Source organism: Haliotis rubra, unplaced genomic scaffold (assembly GCF_003918875.1).
Source record: "Haliotis rubra isolate DU_JTF1 unplaced genomic scaffold, ASM391887v1 Scf1359, whole genome shotgun sequence".
NCBI classification, from domain to species: Eukaryota; Metazoa; Mollusca; class Gastropoda; order Lepetellida; family Haliotidae; genus Haliotis; species Haliotis rubra.
Window position 1 is genome coordinate 96,887 of NW_025765291.1, and position 20,051 is coordinate 116,937.

The 20,051-nt window shown below is 38.9% G+C and overlaps 1 long non-coding RNA gene across 1 annotated transcript; it reads left to right on the forward strand.

The window, feature by feature from the left end:
• Window positions 1-7,948: 7,948 nt before the first annotated feature.
• LOC124268046 lies at window positions 7,949-18,837 on the forward strand. Its single transcript, XR_006896186.1, has 4 exons — window positions 7,949-8,050; window positions 8,755-8,756; window positions 13,786-13,792; window positions 18,828-18,837. It is a non-coding gene; the product is annotated as an uncharacterized LOC124268046 (long non-coding RNA).
• Window positions 18,838-20,051: the final 1,214 nt, after the last annotated feature.

Sequence of the window (20,051 nt, forward strand, 5' to 3'; positions counted from 1 at the left end):
ACATAATAACACAGATACATGTGACAAATGTGAATCAGAAATATCGTCAATATTGAACCAAGTTCAAACGAGCCGTAGGTGATTGAACATCAAGAGCTGAGCTCCTTATGATGTCACCTAAGAACGGGCATGATAATGGCCCGTCGTCAAGCAATTTGGGGGCATTATCAAGTTACAGTGGCCCGCTCATTTCGGATAACATGCGGACGTTTTAATGATAATGCTATCCATTTTAGCTATAAAACAGAATATTATTAAGCGATAATACCATATCAGTACTAACTGTAACAACTGTAATCATGGTCAATTACCAAATCGTTTATCAGTTTCCTATGTTAAAAGTCGAACCGAAATACATAAACATGACGTATTACATATCACAGAATATTATTAAGCGAGTATACCAAATCAGCACTAACGACAATATTAAAGTAACAACTATAATCATGTTCAATTACCAAATCGTTTATCAATTTCATGTGTAAAAAGTCCAACCGAAATACAGTAAGATGATTTTCGTTGTTTAACAATAAACTCGTAGCACTGTCATCCGTTTTAAATGCACCTAGGCATCACAATGACGGATGTGTAGGTTGTATCTGTTATCAGCTGCCCTTGAAGAAGCCGGGGCGTCCATCCACGCTGTTGAACTCAGGTAGCAATTGGCTGATGTTGGATTATAGTCTGCGGTCTTACAAAGTAAGCTTGTCTCATTGACGCAAGCCTCTTGGCACTCTTTCTCCGAGATGGAGGGTAGTTTCTTGTCATTGTGTTCGCGTAGGATGTGACCAACATATCTGGTGAATGTCCTTCCATATCGGGCACAGTCTGCAAAGAAAAGAAAAGTAACCTTTGTAACTTGGAAAGTAACTTTGGTGTTTTAATATCACACGTATGTAATTATATATTGAGTGTTTGTAAGGTCTGAACATTGTGCGACAATGAGCTTATACATTTGTGTTTTGGTTTATTTGTTGTTGTTTTTGTTTTTATTTTGTTGTGGGTTGTGTTGTTTATTTTGGTTTTTTTGTTTTGTTTTTGACGTCGCACTCAGCAATATTCCAGCTATATGGCGGCGGTCTTTAAATAATCGAGTCTGGAACAGACAATCCAGTGATCAACAGCATGAACATCGATCTACGCATTCGGGATGATGACATGTGTTAACCAGGACAACGAGCCTGACCAAGCGATCCAGCTGGAAATTGAAAGTACGATAATCTTCGGTATGGCTGAAATGAGAAAAATCGAATTATCTCAAAACATATTATACTAAAGTAATATATCTACATGTCCATTGTCGAAAATCAACTCAGGTCAAAGGTTCGCACGTGTTCAAATGTTGGAAACACACTTACTGAAAACCTCTAGAACTGGCATATCTGATTCGAAACGGGATTTCTGAAGGATTCATTGAATGAATTGAAGTTGTGGTTTGCCTTATGTGACCGTTACTAAAATGGCTTTAACTCTTCATGTAATTGTTTAAAGATTCAGTATGTACACACTTTGAATGCATCCACCATGAGCTTCAGAGAAGATAAGCATCATGTCGCAGACACACTGTCCCTCCAGACAGGAGGTGTTGGCCACCGAGCAGTCAGCAGATGTCTCGCAGGTTCCTAAAGCTGGGCCGCCTGGAACAGTCACTGCAATAGAATAACTCTTAGGTAGAGGGGTGGATACAGCTTTTTGAGAAAGGGTGTGCACAGGTGATTTTCACCCGTTTTTCGCGAGAGTTTCAATGGTCATTTAAGAAACTTTCACTTTACCCCTGCACACACCACCAAGTGGACCAAGATCCAGATGACAATGTTCCGGAGAAATCGAGCTAGTTATATTAGATTATCTCTGATAGCCTGATAGGTCTCTATAGCTCTGATTACTGGCGTGTGCAGCCCTATTTTACTGGCATCAAATATAAATACTGACGCTAACGATGGGGTAACACCTCTTAGTATTTCACTGGTTACAGTTTACTCATACTATGTGATAATAATATAATTGTTTTGCTGTCCTTTTTAAAAGAAACATTTCATTTCAGGTACAGAGAATCGTGTTTTCTTTGGAAGTGCGTCAAACGACTCTTGCACAGATGTTTGATCACGGTCACTACACGGCCTAAAACAACATTCAAAACGTTTGTGGCAAACACGTAGAGGACTAAGTCACATCTGGAGCATTAGTGACGACAAGGAATACCGATGCAGTTCATTATTTAGATTTGTAGAATTAGTTTCCGTTTGGGGGTATTCTAGGTGAAGTATCGACTTGTCTTCGCATATGCTTGTGACATGTTCCACTGATGGTGCAGGATCCGCTCCCTTTTCGAGAACACCTGGTGTTCTCACTCTTTGATAGTGATATAAATACACATACTCATGTAAAAGACGGACGATTGCAATCTAGCCTGCCAATTTACAGAGATTTCCTGAAGCTATGAAAAGGATTTGGTCGCTTTCATTATTATGTAAACTTACATCCAGAGTAAATCATTTGACATTTGGAGTTATCAAATGTGTTATATCTGTTTTAAATATTATCAGAATGAAATATCAAATTGAGAATAATTAGTCTTTAATATTTGCCGAAACATTTTCTTTGGTGGTAAAATATACTCTGCAAACAAAGAAACACACAGGTGTGATTTATTTATACTAATGTGGGGATAACTGTACTGTGTTTGACGAATTGGGGACGTATACCGAACTGAACTGAGAAGTTTATTCAGTAGTATTTGGGCCTTATGATACAGTTTACAAATACAATTTAAATTACACGTGATCATAAACATTTGAGTTTCATATTGATCTTATTTTGAATATCTCATTGAGATAGATAGCTGTTAGATGCTGTACATTACTATTTTGTGACTAATTTGTGAGAAAATTGCCTGAATGGTTAGTGGGCCTCTGTAGACTGATTGTAGCTTCTGTAGATATAGAGTTCTGGCTTGATTATACTTGTCACAGACAAAAAATACATGGTTGCCATCTTCATTATGGTTATGATTACAGATGGGGTTGATTGCCGTTGTATCTTTATTGGTTCTTAGCTTGTTTATCTTGAAGTTTGTTAGCGAAGCTCTAAATTTGAAGTAGACTCTTATTAGGTGTTTGTTCCTGATGTTCATGATATATGATTCTCTTTCCAGTGAAAACTTGAATGAAACGTAGTGGGTAAGGAAACTTGAACTGTTTATCTCATGATGCCAGTTTTGGTGTGATATATCTTTGAGGCTCTGTTTTAAACATGATAAGAAATTATTTACATCTCCGACATCCTGTGCGATCCATACATGTGAGAATCCTATCTTGAACAATGTTTCTCTAATATCAGAAGTCCAGTTTCTTTTTCATCGAGTGATTTAAGCATTCGGTAACACTGGTGTGCGTGGCTATCGGTTGTCATTCGTAGAACTTTTATCCAGTACTTGATGACCTTTACTTGTGTTGATATATAAATCAAATGTCTTCCAGTCTCGCCAAGAATTGCCTTGTTTGAAGCAAATTTTCCAGCTTTGAGAAGGTGTTTAAAGTAGTTTGACTGAACTTTTTCAATTGAAGCTGAATACTTGCATCCCCACACTTCTGCTTCATAGAGGAGTATTGGTAAAACTTTAGTGTCGAATATCGTACATGCAGTTGAAAACGTTATTTCTTTATTTTTCTGTAGGAATCTATTTATTGCAAGGCATGCCTTACTAGCTTGCTGTGCGAGAGTGTCACATGCGTTTGTCCATACCAGTCGTGATGAGAAGATAAGTCCAAGGTATTTGTAATATGTGACGGTTTCGATAGGCAGTCCTTTATAAGTCCATTTTTCATTCTGTGCTAGTTTTCCACCATTTCTAAAAACTATAATTTTGGATTTATTAAACTTCAGTTGTAATCCTGATTCTGAGCAGTAAGCCGATGATGGTAAACGAAAATAACACAACGTCATCCGCAAAAAGTAGGAGCATCAAGTCTTCAATATCTTGGGTGACGAATATTACTTGTACATGATCTATACATGGCTGTTACAAGTTCATTTATATATAATATAAATAACACTGGGCTGAGAATGCAGCCTTGTCGAACCCCTGCAGATGTTGAGAATATTTCCGTTGCGTTGCCTTGCACCATCACACACGCCTTGATCGATGAATACATGTTCTTGAGAAGAGTAATGACTTTTCCATGACATCCTTTTTGAAGCAGTAGAGTTAACATTCTTTTCCTGTCCACAAGATCGAAGGCCTTTCGGAAGTCTATAAAACAACAATAAAATCTACCCTTTGGTTTACAAAGATATTTTGAACATAGTGATTGAAGCGTGAATAGGTGATCTGCTGTAGAATATCAGGGACAGAATCCAGCTTGACTCTCTGATATAAGTTCGTTTGTTTCAACCCATCGTCTTAACCTTTTTTCGATAGTATCAGTAAATATTTTACCCATAACGTTGAGAAGTGAGATACCCCTATAGTTGTTTGGATCCTTTGGGTCTCCTGATTTGAAGATGGGGATGACCATTCCATTGTTCCATTCTTCTGGGAAAGTTCCACTGTCAAGTACTTTAATGAAAAGCTTTTTCAGATATTTGAGGAAAAAATCACTAGTCATTTTGAACAGTTCTGGGGGTATACCATCTTGACCTGGTGATTTACCGTTGACAAGGCCGTGGATTGACTGTTTCATTTCTTCTTCCTTGATTTCATATCTAGAAAGGCATCACTGTCAGCTAAACCATCACAGTCTTCGCATGAGTGTTGGGGATTTGTCTCCTGTCGTAACATCGGGGTTCACTAAGTTCCTGAAATAAATCTGCCATTCGCCTGTGTTTATTGTATTACTTGAAAACGAGTCGAACTGACGTTTCAGAGTCCTCCAAAACTGTTTACAGTTACCGTTCTTGGCAGCGTTTTCTACTTCGTCTGCTACTTTTCTGTCATAAAGCTTCTTTTTGAGTTTACAACACTGTTTGAAATTTCGTTTTGCTGCTAAGTATTGGTCAGTATTAAAGGCGCACATATATCGTCTCATTTTATGTAGCATACTGTATTTTCCGATTTCAAATTCTGGCAATCCACATCAAACCATGCAGGTTGCATCCGTTTCTGAGTTAACTGCAGGCCAGAATAAATGGGACGTATACCGGTGGTGATATAGCCGCAAATTTAGTTATATCGGCGACGCGTAATTCTAGCTCTAATTCAACTCTTTTACGCTGTTTTTTCATGAAAGAAATTCATTATTTAAACCAGGTCAAAGTTCCTCAAGGTCACAGGTTAATCATATCACTCCTAGAACTTACACCATCGCCAGAAAAAGTAGCTCCCTTTTCAAACTTCAAAATCTCTTTTGTGCACACTGACTAAATCTGACAATGAAGAATAAATTATAGTGTAATAGCTAAAAAGGATGGAATTATCCTGAAACCGTCCTCCGGGCCGCTGCAAATTATAATGGCCCGTTGATTCCTTAAGGTTTTAATTACTTTGCGATATCTTGCTAAGGGTGGACAAAGACGTCCTTTGGGTGGATTATTTTTTATCTGCTTGAAAGGGGAAGCAACTCTCACCAACCGGAAGTAATGTAAACGCAGTATTGCTATCTTTCGCGCAGAAGATCACGATTGTAAGTTACGATTTACAATCGCGATATTTACAATTCCCTTACAATAGCTTTGAGGAACGACAATAAATTGTTATTTACGATAATTGTAAAGTTGATCGTTGGGCTTACAACTGATTGTAGCTACGATCGCTTTGAGGAACGGGGTCCAGTTCTGTTGTGACGTCACGCTCCATTTTGACGTCATAAATCTTGTACTATGATCTAACAGGGTTGGGTCAAGTAAACTTTCAATTGAATTAAGATACTGTTTTGACTCTTTTAGCACAAATTCCATCCATTTTGCTAAAATAGGGGAGTTAATTGAAGACCTCGGGCTTCAGCAAATGACAATGTTCTGAAAACATCGTTACCCCAATAGTGTAAGGATACATTAAAAGGTTTTGGTGAATCGGTTATCAAATTGTGACCGTATATGCTGATTATACGGTCGGAAATTTATAGCACTGACCAATCAGATCTCGTGTTACATACTAAGTTGAATTAGAATTTATGTATTATGTACATAACCAACAGATTAAAAAAAATTGTTCATATCTGGCACACTTGGTCACTGACCGAAGTTCACCATGGCACACATGAAACAATCGAACGTCAAGGTGAAGATCACCTGTTCTCAATATCTTGCATGGACCCCATGAGAGTCCAGAACCAATTAGATTTGTGATTTGTGGCCTGGAGAATGCTAAAATAATTAATGGATGGAAAATTGTGTTTGCTTGCTGCGCAATAGGAAGGACGAATGGCCGAAGTAACGTTGTGCCGTTAAATGGGAGAGGGCGGCCAACATTATAACACAACTGCAGCCAAACCTGTCCACTTCCTCTATGCAGTTTCGAGCATAACGTTTCCCACAACGTTATCCGTTTGTACGACAGAAGCAAAAAACGCGACTCGTCACTAAACCAAACACTTCTCGATCGCTGTTGTAGCCATGCTCTGTGTCCTTGACATCACTGTCGTCGCAGCTGGTTGTCTCGGATGAATATCTGAAGACGGTTCCTTACACTCTGGGCTCAAATCCTGATATTGCCGCGCCTGTAGAGGTGGCCACGTGAGTGATTAGCCTGTCTTGACTTGCAGTTGTGACACGTGGACGTCCAGAACAGCCACGTGTTCATCCCTACGTCTGATAACAGTACCAAAGTGTTGCAATGGTGCTTGGCGATACGTGGACAAAAACTGGCTTCGACCGAAGCTGAGTTCCCTGACTGCAGTCGGCCGATGGCTTTGAAGCGATGAGCTTTTGTCAGTCGTGGAATGTTTTTGTAGCGAGCAGTTTTGTCCGAGTCCCGTGCTGGGATTCGAACCACGGACCTTCTGATCCGAAGTCGGGCGCCTTCTCCACATGGCCAAAGAGGTTAACGTAAGGATGACTACGTGCCCTGCTACTTTTTCACATTTTGATTGCTGTAAAATTGTTTATAGACACATAAATTTAAATCCGTCACATGATTCATAATTCACGTTGCATGTCCATTTCATGTTGTTGTGCTTGACCGTCACCCTCCCACGTGGTTGCGTTTCTCCCACCTTTTTCGTACTTTTGGACCGAACTTTATTCTTCCCGCACAAATCACTCCCGATGCATACAATTCATATTTGATATTCATTTTGTAAGAATATCAGCAAAGCTCCGTCATATATTTCCAACTTTTCTACTTTTGCGTTTCTTGTTTTGCAGAGTATATGATGAAGGGCGATGAATAAGGGATGAAATAAAAGGAATAAATCACAGATGATATTTGATAAATATATCTTAAGTAATCAGTAACACCCAGCACCGAAACAATTTTCATGAAAAAGTAACTGATTGTTGCTTGACGCCGCACCCAGCAATACACGCGGCATGCTCCACACACTTGACAGGTTGTATTGATATCTATGTTAAGAGTGTTAAAGTACTGTAGTCATGGTAGCCTCTTTACAAATCTAGGAGACCTGCACCTACTTACAATGTATTTATTAATCAACGGATGTCTGGTTTATGAACTGTGAATGACACGACATGTCTCTGTCTTAAAACTTTTTTACAGGACAAGAATTATTTGTACCTGGAAGCAGTGTGTAAAATAGTTTCCACATTTTGCTAGCCAGTCGGGCTATCTATGCCTGAAAGTTACTAGCCCACAAAATAATTCACTAGCCCGAAATTTGAATGTGCAAACTAAGCGAAAGATTGCAAAAAGGTAAAATACCATCAAAAACCAATAAGAAAACACATGTCTGAAATATTTTGTTTATGCTCAAATATGTGATCTTAAGCTGCTAATATGATTTATCAGACCATGATTTAAAAGTGTATTATACCTTGACAAGTGAAAGAGTCCGATATATTTACAAAATGACCCCTGAAAATTCACTAGCCAGTCGGGCCAGTGATTGTGGAGATTTACTGGCCAGACTGGATTTTCCTAGCCACGGGCTAACGGGTCAGTGCCTATTTCGCACACTGCCTGGAAACGTAATTAGACATTCTCAATAGAACAGTTATTGTCACTGCCATGTTCTCATATTTGAGGTTACTTAGTGGATAAAGTGTTAGACACATGCCGAAGTCCTGGATACGTGTTCACACAAAGTGTGCACTCTGTAGGAAAAGGTAATCAAAAAGGGGGAAGTAATTACCTGGACATAGAGAGTACATTCTGTATCCTGTGTCGTCATAGTAGCTGACGCTTGCCGGGTCTGTCAACATGGCGCTGTAGGCGACACAGACCGCCTTGTTTGGGCTGTAGCCACACGCCATAGCCAGGTCATGTTGATTGCATCTGGCAACACACTTCAACAGACTGTCCGTCTTCTGTTCCGTCCACATTACATGGTCAGTCACTCGCTTGTGTTCAAACACGCCCAATGTCTTAACATAGCACATCCGAGTTGTGCTGTAAACTCCAGCAATTATAATGTAATTCACCACCAAGACAGTTAATGTGAACATGTTTATCTGTAAGATGTCTACACGAAAGAGATGCAACGGTCTGCATCTACCAAGCATAAAGATATCTTAAAAGGTTTATCATGTGAACCCTTGGTGAACAATGGGCATGCATGTTAAATAAACCTATTCCAATTAGAAAGAATCAGTATGAAACGAATCAATACTGACTCGTTTCAGTACATAAAGACTCGTGAGGCGTGATTGTTTATGTTTAATTTACAGGGTTTTTCCATCAACATTCAAAGACGAAACAAAAAATAATGTATATATATTCAGAAATATCATCCTCGATAATCTCCAGGGTATGCGTTACGATCAATCTCCACTATACCCTGGATGCATCCACAGCATGGCCCGATGATTTTATTACCTCCCTTTGCTGGCTCCGCACTCTCATAGTAGCCAATGATCTAAGCCGCCGTTACTTCCGAGCTTGCCAGTGTCAACAATGATAGCAGTTGCAGTCGCGAAGGTGTGTTCGCAGTGCCACTCAGATTTTGGGAGAAATAATACAGACAAATTGACAGATCTGAAACTTTAATAAAACATATGGAAGAACTCCTTCTACCTCTTTCAGAGGATGAATCCAGGGTATAGTGGAGATTGATCATAACGTATACCCTGGAGATTATCGAGGATGCAGAAATATAAGCGACCAAACCCATTGCACATCCACAAGAAATGTCTGCCAAGGGAGTCATTACCTTATGCACAGTCTTGATTCAATTACAGTTTATGCTGTTTCAATAAATAGAACGCCCCATGAAATACTTGAAGGCTAAACAACATCTGTCTGCTGGATGGTGAAGACCAGTTAACAATATTAATGTAACATATGTTATATTGGGGATTACACTTTCTTAGTAAAGTACAGATTCTAGTATTTTGGGGGTTGAAAAAAGGCACCTAATCGCCAGCACACAAAGTCAGCCGCCTAACCCACTCAGCCACCACAACTTCGACTTGTGGAAATGCGCTGGCTGAGCGGGTTAGGCGACTGACTTTGTCACGTTCCTTCAACTTTCTTTCCAAAACTTTCCAAAATACTCGAACCAACGAGTAAATACTTGAAATTTCAAGTTTTTGAAGGACAATTGAAGCAACGAGAAAATACTTGAAATTAGATTGTTTTTGAAAAATATTGAAACATCGAAAAAATATTCGAAGCAACGAGAAAATAATGGAAGTAACGAAAATATAATTGAAGTAACGAAAAAATTCTTGAAGTAACGAGTAAATATTGGCAATTTCAAGGTTTTGATGGAAACTTGAAGTAACGATAAAATGTTATAGCATAAAGTGTAATAGCATGTTATAGCTTAAAGTGATGTGTCATCTGCAAAGAGACGGATATTGCTGTTAATTCCTTCAGCGATGTCGTTGATATAAACTATAAACAATAGGGGTCCTAAGACAGAGCCTTAGGGAAACCCAGCCTAGATTGATCTTTGATTAACCATTCATAACAACTAGCTGAACTCTCGATAACTCTCAAACCATTTCAACAAGCTTATGTATAATATCGTATCTTAGAGGTTTTAAATATCATCTCTCACGTAAAACGTTACAAACAGTATACAAACAATTTATTTTGCCTATTTTCGACTATTGTTGTCCCATTTGGGACAATTGTACCAAACAGAAGGCACTAACACTTGAAAAACTAAATTTTGATGCGCTTAGAACTCTTTTCGATGCTGTTCACGGTACGAGTCATAATCAAATTTATAATGAGACCAATTTCCAACCACTAATCACTCGAAGATACATCCAAAAACTAACATTTCTTTATAAAACTCCAAAATATCCCTCCGAAGGGATCTGACACTACAAACTACAATTTAACTACTATCTGTTGGAATGCTACCCGTCATTATCACTACGCCGTTCAACTACTACATGTATCTGTGAGAATGCTACCCGTCATTATCACTACGCCGTTCAACTACTACATGTATCTGTGAGAATGTTACCCGTCATTATCACTACGCCGTTCAACTACTACATGTATCTGTGAGAATGTTACCCGTCATTATCACTACGCCGTTCAACTACTACATGTATCTGTGAGAATGTTACCCGTCATTATCACTACGCCGTTCAACTACTACATGTATCTGTGAGAATGCTACCCGTCATTATCACTACGCCGTTCAACTACTACATGTATCTGTGAGAATGTTATCCGTCATTATCACTACGCCGTTCAACTGCTACATGTATCTGTGAGAATGCTACCCGTCATTATCACTACGCCGTTCAACTACTACATGTATCTGTGAGAATGTTACCCGTCATTATCACTACGCCGTTCAACTACTACATGTATCTGTGAGAATGTTACCCGTCATTATCACTACGCCGTTCAACTACTACATGTATCTGTGAGAATGTTACCCGTCATTATCACTACGCCGTTCAACTACTACATGTATCTGTGAGAATGCTACCCGTCATTATCACTACGCCGTTCAACTACTACATGTATCTGTGAGAATGCTACCCGTCATTATCACTACGCTGTTCAACTACTACATGTATCTGTGAGAATGCTACCCGTCATTATCACTACGCCGTTCAACTACTACATGTATCTGTGAGAATGTTACCCGTCATTATCACTACGCCGTTCAACTACTACATGTATCAGTGAGAATGCTACCCGTCATTATCACTACGCCGTTCAACTACTACATGTATCAGTGAGATTGCCACCCGTCATAATCACTACGCCGTTCAACTACTACATGTATCTGTGAGAATGCTACCCGTCATTATCACTACGCCGTTCAACTACTACATGTATCTGTGAGAATGTTACCCGTCATTATCATCGCGCTGTTTATTGTCTGCTTGATAACTGATGTATATGAGGGGGAGTGGGGGTAGTCCCGTAAGTTAGACCTTTGGGTCGAGGTAAAAATCCTTTGATGTTTGATGTTGTGACAGAGGTGTTGTTTTAAGGGATCAAGACACTGGTGTTCTACAAAAGGTAAAATGTGTTCACTCAGGAAACCAAATAAGACTATTTGACTATAGATCTTGTTATTTGACGTCATGCAAATTATAATAATACCTTGTTAACCTTTCATGCTAATAATACAACAGCACTCTGTATAAGTAACATCACTACTGGCAATAGTATATCCACAATACAAATTAATATTCTGTGCCAACCAGTTAATCGAATGCCCTTGCATATCATGTACAAAATCAATTACACTCACCCTCCCCATAATTTTTAAGCATAATTTTTTAACATTTTTATGTACAAAATTGCCGACCCCCAGTACATGTGTACAAAATTGACGCTCCCACCCCCCACCTCCCCAGAACAAAATTGGTGACCCCCTCTTAAAACCATCATCACCCTCCCTTGCCATAAATTATGAACGGTCCCCTGTATAGTGATTAAAACATGTTATACATTCATGATACATAAAGCTGAATTATATATGTTACAGTCAATCTGTCAAACCGGTCATTTGGTCAAATGACTGTAACGATCAGTCATTTGGTCAAAAGACAAAAATTCTCAGTCATTTGACCAAATGACTAAATCATTTCGGTTAAAAAATAAAACACAACAAAATGAAGTGAACACTTTATTTATCCAGTTTCAACAATAGAGTTTTGCATTACTTGTTTGGAAAAGTGAGACTTGAATGACACCGTCTGTTGCACAGAAGATTGTTTTTGAAGCATTTGCATTTCTTGGTCCCACATCTCTTGCTACCAGCACAGTTACACTTGACGAAACCCTGGCCTCCCGATAAAGACTCGGCTCCAACAGCAATACGAAGGAATACTGAAGTTTCAGTGTTGACTTCTGATAAAGTTAAGAGTTTCTCTGGGCACAAATCGACCACACCCAGAATGTCCCACGCATCCTCATTTTAGTAATTTGACCAAATGGCTGAAATATTCAGTCATTTGGTCAAATGACTGGTCTGACAGGTTGACTGTAAAATATACACCAAGAACAGTACAAGAGCTGGAACATGTAAGATATCTATGTAAAACTAGCAACCTTGAAATTATTTTACGGTGGACGACAGTCAAATATAATAATGGGCTACAGATCGCCTACACCTGAAGGTAGATCACCACGGGAGCACTTATCTGCTAAACTGGATGAAATAGTCCTGGATCCAATGGCGATGGAGCTGGCTACTGCCCCACGATCCTTGGATCCATCTGTAAACATGTAAGTATCATATGTGTGTCCTAATTGATTATGCTTAAGTTGATGTATGCGTTGATTTTGTTTCAGATTTATTGAATGAAATTTATGTTAACTCCACGCTTGGCTTTATAAATTGCCATGGTGGTGGAGACAACAGATGAGTGAGGGCTTTATGTAACAGATCTGTTTTAGGAGCAGAAAATGTCAGATTGTAGTGGTATTCCAAGGGGAGGAGTAAAAGATATTCTGTTGTATTGTAATGTGTTCATAGAGAGGATTAAGTACACAGCTGTAGCCTGGATTAGATTTAGTAGAGTGTAGTTTATAAATATGCTGCAAAGACAAGTTAATTCGACGTTGTGTGTAAGAGATGGCTCATCAGTCTCCACATATATACTTTGAATTGGACAAGTCCTAAATGCTCCAAGGCAAATCCTGAGGCCTTGGTCAGGAATTGAATCTGGATTTTAATTGCGTTTACAAATTCCACCATAAATGATGGAGTCGTAATGAAGATTAGTGCGGATGAGCGGTCTGTACAGTTGGAGGAGGAGTTTTCTATGTCCTCCCCATTTGGAATTTGAATTAAATCCAGTGCCTTCAGATATGTATTCTTTAAATAATTATGTGCAATAAAAAGGTTAAGTGATGGTCAATGGGACCTCATGTGGCTTGTATTTTCTACAAAAATGAAAGCAGTTGGTTGTGGGTTTTAAAAACCATTTTCAAGACACCATCTACTAGATCTATTTGAATACAAATGTAGTTTCCTTTAAATAGTATGCATGTTTTTACCACGATAAAAATGCTAAAATCATCCACAAAAAGTAATCCATCAACTGAGACATTTCAAAACTTTTATAAAATCCTTTATCTTGATATTAAACAATGTGACAGACAAGATCCTGATTATAGTGATGCGACTGGGGAGCCAACGCGAACTTGCCTATCATTTAAAAACTTGAATATAAATTCAGGCAAACGTTATGTAAATCTTATTTTGTAAATACAGTATTCTTTTTCAAGATCCAAAAGTATAGACACTGCGTGTTGTTTATCAATTATGGCATTATTAGGTTATTGATTTCTCAGTACCAAACTAGTCGATTATCTACCATGCGTTTCATGGTTTTCCAAACGCAGCTTGTTAATGAAATTTGGTCGATAAGAAGAAGGGTCGGTTTAGGGATGGGGACAATTATAGTGTATTAGGAAATTTTCCAGACGTCCAAATGTAATCAATAATAATTAAAAATTTCTAAGCATGATTCTAGTAAGTGTTTCAGGAGTTGATTACATATGTTACCGAAGCAACGTGGTGAGCTTGATCAAGTGCAACATGGAGCTCATGAATAGAACATATTTCATTAAAATCCTCCCCATTATCTGAATCAAAGTCCAATTAATACTTTTCTTTTCTTACTACTAGTTTTCATATGTACTCATTGGAAGCCGTGACCAGGCTGTTGACCTGAACACCGCAAAAATGGAATTTTCAAATATGTCCGAGAAGCATAAAGCGTCAGTTTAGAGAATGATTGTTGTGTACATCCTTGTGAAATATTGACCGGCTTGAGTTATGAACTAAACGGCATCAAAACAAAATCCCGTTTCTATATCCCCACACCCTCCTATTCTTTTCACAACAATGATCAAACCATATTTTATTAATGGGTACCGATACACATACATAAAGGTCTCATTTAACTACGTCTAACATACATTGACTGGTTCTGAATCAATACTCCCCATCGAAATAAGTCTGTCAGATATTAATGAGTCCATAGAAAGTTAATTCTAAAATGTTACCGACGGTATGTCTCTAATATGTTTAAGTGATTGTTGATTAGACGTTTTTGTAACGTCTTGCTATTAGATATGTACTGTAAATAGACGCCTGCAGCTGACGGTTATTTAAGTCAAAGGGTCACAAAACTCAGCGCCTATTCATAAGCCGTCGTATATGCTTCAGAAGGGGATTTTTACATAAGTGGCGGTGGGGTAGCCTACTGGTTAAAACGTCCGCTCGTCACGCCGAAGACCCGGGTTCGATTCCCCACATGGGTTTAGCGTGTCGTGATATTGCTGGAATATTGCGTAAAACTTTGCTCACACATTCTTACATGAGGGGAAGGGGAAAGGCGCACGGGTACACGGAATTAATCCTTTCAGACATTCATTGGTAGGATTCATGGTGGTTGATGGCCTTTCAAGGTGCGGTCCGACTTTCACTGCTCAAGCTGATGATAATAATATTCATAGAAAAGATGAAAACAAACGCGATTCTGCAACGATGGGTATTGTTTGTTTGTTTGTTGTTTAACACCTCTCTCAGCAGTATACCAGCTATATGGCGGCGGTCTGTAAATATTCGAGTCCGAACCAGACTATCCAGTGATCAACATAATGAACATCGATCTACGCAATATTGGGATACGATGACATGTGTCAACCAAGTCAGCGACTCTGACCACCCTATCTCTTTAGTTGCCTTTTACGACAAGCATGGGAAGACCGATTGCACCGATGGGTTGACACTGCTAACATATAGTATAAGTCACTAACTCACAACGCTTGGTGAATATACTGATACGTGTGTTAAACGATACACTCCCCGTTTCACCCTTCTTCGACTAACACTTAATTACTGACGTACTCATTCAGCGGTATTATGTAGTCAGTATCAACGCAATCTATAACTTCCGTTTCTACATTGCAAACCACGACACTAATGATTGCCAAAGGCCTGGCGCTGAAATGCTTGAAGAACCATTTGAAAACTACCTGTATTTTGTATTTAATATGTTTTGAAAACATTTTATGTCCGTTTCAAATACTTACATACATCCTCAGAGATACTGAACGCAAAGATGTAAATATTGTTAAAAACAACTTCTATCAGCGTTAAGGAAATGTGTAGCTTTTACATATACTGCCTGTCTGAGTATGGTTTTACGTCGCTTTTAGCAATATTCCAGCAATATCACGGCAGGGGACACCAGAAATGGGCTTCACACATTGTGCCCATGTGGGGAATCGAACAGGTTCTTCAGTGTGACGCTTTAACCATTAGGCTACCCCACCGCCCCTCTTTTATATATAACCAGAGGGGCAAAGAAAGCATTTCGGGTAACATTTTAACTAATCGAAACTTGAAAGAACTGTTTGTTTTCATAGACACCATCCATGGTTATTGCAAAAGCTTGTCAAAGGAACTCAGTGCCTTGAAATTGTTTTGGTTCAAGGAAAACTGGGATAAAAAATAACTTAGCCATTCATATCCACAACAGGGCAATAACGGCCATCCAGTGTGTCACTGTATTCGGGTCATTTATGTTACCATTCCATCAAAACCTTTGCAAACCCAGATCATCTGTCGTTCTGAGGATATGCTTTTCAAATAGGGGACAACTATTATAACGTCATCGTCGTCATAGACATGATCATTTGTCCCAGTTACAAGCTGACTCTTCACAACAGTATCGCCAATTTCTTGTACTCATCCCAAACAGTCCAGTCCGTTGGTAAATGAGACAAACGCACGCGTTTAATTTCTTGTCAGGCACCCGAAATAATAACATCTTTCCAGCATCGTGTTGCAAAGATGTTTGGCAACAACTGGTCATCAAAAGGGACCAGTTCAGCGGTGGCTTAATATGTATGTATGCACAGTTACAAAAGACATAAACCAACTAGTTATGCTTCAAAACTATTCCTATGGTCAAACGTGTTACCTTGGAAACACAAAACCAATATTAAATCAAGTACTTTCCTGAAAGCAAAATGCACCAGTTCAATGCATGTCTATTAAACGATCGGACTCCGTTTCAACCTCCTCTTGCTAACACTAAATTACTAACGTAATGATTTAGGGTATATATTGTAATCAGTTTCAAAAGAACTTCTTATGCTTCTGCAGTACTAGCCACGATCTCCGTCAAAGCCCTGCTGCTGGGGTGGTGGAAGAGCCATTAAAATGTTTGGAAACCTCCTGTTATTAACAAGGGTTTGAGAACATTTTTATGTCCGTTTCAAATACTTATAGATCATCACACATACTGAACTGAAATATGCAAATATTATTGACAAGAGTGAGTGAGTGAGTTGAGTTTTACACCGCACTCAGCAATATTCCAGATATATGGCGGTGGTCTGTAAATAATCGAGTCTGGACCAGACAATCCAGTGATCAACAGCATGAGCATCCATCTGCGCAATTGGGAACCGATGACATGTGCCAACCAAGTTAGCGAGCCTGACCACCCGATCCCGTTAGTCTCCTCTTACGACAAGCATGGGTTACTGAAGGCCAATATTCTAACCCGGACCTTCACGGGTTTATTGACAAGAACTTGTAATCGATGTATAGAGGATGTGTAGCTTTTTTAATATAAACAAAGGGGTAAAGAAATTATTTCGGGTTTTTCTTTTATCGTAATGAAACTTTTATTGAATTTAATGTTTTAACCTCCTTCCATTCCTGCAACGGTGTGGTGGGGTAGCCTAGTGGTTAAAGCGTTCGCTCGTCACGCCGAAGGCCCGGGTTCGATTCCCCACATGGGTACAATTTGTGAAGCCCATTTCTGGTGTCCCCCGCCGTGATATTGCTGGAATATTGCTAAAAACGGCGTAAAACCATACTCAGTCAGTCAGTCCTGCAACAGTTTGTCAAACGTAATAAATGTGTTAAATTTGTATTACAATATTTGGGTCCACTGGGGTAAGACATGAATATACTATTCCCAAATGCATTTGGACATCACGGCACAGGTTTTCATTTAGTGTGGCACTGTATTCAGGTCTTTCAAGCATCGAGTGTCGTAAATCCTCTAAGAAGTTTGACAACAACTGATCATCAAAAAGGTTGTTATATATTCCAGGTTTCAGAAAGATTCAACGAACTGGTTTTATGTTATGCCTAAAAACGATGCCTATCTTCATTTGCCTTGGAAACGCAAAACATATATTTAATCAAGCCCTTGCCTTAAAACTAAAGTCACCAGTTCAATACATGCCTATCTAATAGCGACGACACCGGGTGTTTGCGAAAGGTTGAGCGTATCCTGCTCCATCAGAGTCACCCTTGGGAAAACACATGCAAAAGTAAATGTTCATCTGGAAAATCAAACCGAAACATACCGAGTCTTATTAACCTATTCAGACAATGACCTACTTTTCAGCCGATCCGAATTTTCTCGTGTTAAAGTGAAAATAGACATCACAAACAGCTATGGTTACACTGAATTTCAATTTCGTGTTTCGTAAGAAAATGGTATTTGTAAATGAATTGTAATTCTAAACTTTAATAACATCGTATTTCTGGATTTTATGGCGAGGTGTAGGCAGCATGACCTTAACTAAGACGTCACAGACTGCCCGTTTGATGAGGTCGTAAAATGATTCACAATGCATCTGGCTAACTGGTTACACCTGTTGTGTGTTTTATGGCGCTTATTCGGCGTAGTTCTGTAACACACAATGCGATTGATATAACACCAAGTCCGTACCAGACCGCCAAACTTTTCTAGCGGCAGAGCCTCGTTTGAGATTTCCACGATTTCCAGGTTTCTGTTTGTCAGTGCTAGCTGTACGACAGAGCAGGCTGCACGACATGTTTGCAAGGATTATAAGGAGCATAGTGCTGCAATATATAAGTGCTTAGATGTATCAAATAATACTGATTAATATTTATGTATCCAGTTTAATGAATTGGTCACAAAATTCTTGACTTGTTATTGAACAAAGTTGCGCAATAGGACGGAACCCAGTTAACAGGAAACGAGACTTTTGTGTAATCAATGTTTTGACTTGAGGTATTGCTTCGCACGTCATAGTTGTCCCTTATGCGTCCGATTCGGAAATGACCACCATAAAACGTTTTGATTAAAACTGGAAATTATTCAGCTGTTAAAACCCTGGATAGAGAATTGAGACAGTGATCAATGCAAGTGAATCGTTAATCGTTTGAACTACCTTTGCGTATTAATCATGTTCGAAAACGATAGTCACTGCATCCTGTTCACTGATAATGTCAGTATTTACCAATGATTCTGTGAGGACTCTGATCGATGGTGCTATACAGAAACCACATTATAGATTAGGTAATTTATTATTGGTATCTAAGTTCCATGCTACTCGACTGTAGGTCGGGCTTATGCAAAAACAACTGATGAATGAAAGTGATCGATAGTTTGACCGATAAGTACTATCTTGTCAAGGTTCCAAAAGTGTACCAACTGGCATCGCAGGGAAGAAAGTTAATTCCAGCAGCATTATTTCTTATATCAGTCTCTTTAGAAACCACGGGAAATAGTTGTCTTTGTGGATAGGTCTTTGACTTTAGAGACCCAACAAAATTAATCGACGGATCGATCATAACAGTATTTTTATATCGGTTGTGATAACTTCTCCATCCTGTGTATGACAATTACGATAATGGGGAGAATATACCACCTTCTAGCATTAAGTATGGAAGCAATTTAGGGTTATTTTTGTTGTTGGTTTGTTGTGTTTTGTCTTATTCCAAGTGATGTAAGTTGAAATTTCAAATCTATGGAACGAACCAACATCTTGCAATTTCAAGAAAAAAACATTAAACATTCACATAGCCCTATAGTTTTCGAGTTTCCATGACAACATTTTTTACTTTTGCTGGTAACTACGGTAGTGTTCATTTCATGGACAGATCGCAAAAACTGTACATTATTTCTTCACCAAAGTTATCACATAAATAGGTCTAGTAGAGATCTGGCACCTTGTGATAGTTGAGGGCTTTAGAAAAAGGCATTTCTCCAGTTTCCATGGCAACAAGTTTGACTTTGGATCCTAACTGAAGTAGTGCTCATTTCCTGGACCGAGCTTAAATCTGACTTATTCAATATTTCTTCACTAAAGTTGGCATATGGATAGGACACGTGGAGATCTGGGCATTCAGGGGGGGGGGGGGACATTTTATCAGTGTCCATGGCAACAAATTTGACTTATACATGAACTTGCGGCTGTGCTCATATCCAGAGCAGGAAAATGTACAATATGTCTTCACCAAAGTTGGTACACAAATAGGTTAAGTGGTGAACTGTTTTTAATGGCATATTGTTCGAGTTTCTGTGTCAACAACAATTCCATATCTGTGATTGTTCTTAGCTTTATCTCAACTGGGGATTTTTGTATCTTTGAGTTTAAATGGTATAGTATAGAGGTCAAGAAAACATTGTTTCATATGCAAAATAAGCATCACCCATCATGCAATGTTGTGCATAACCCATACTTATAACCCTGCAAACCATCAAAGACTGAAAAGCAGAAC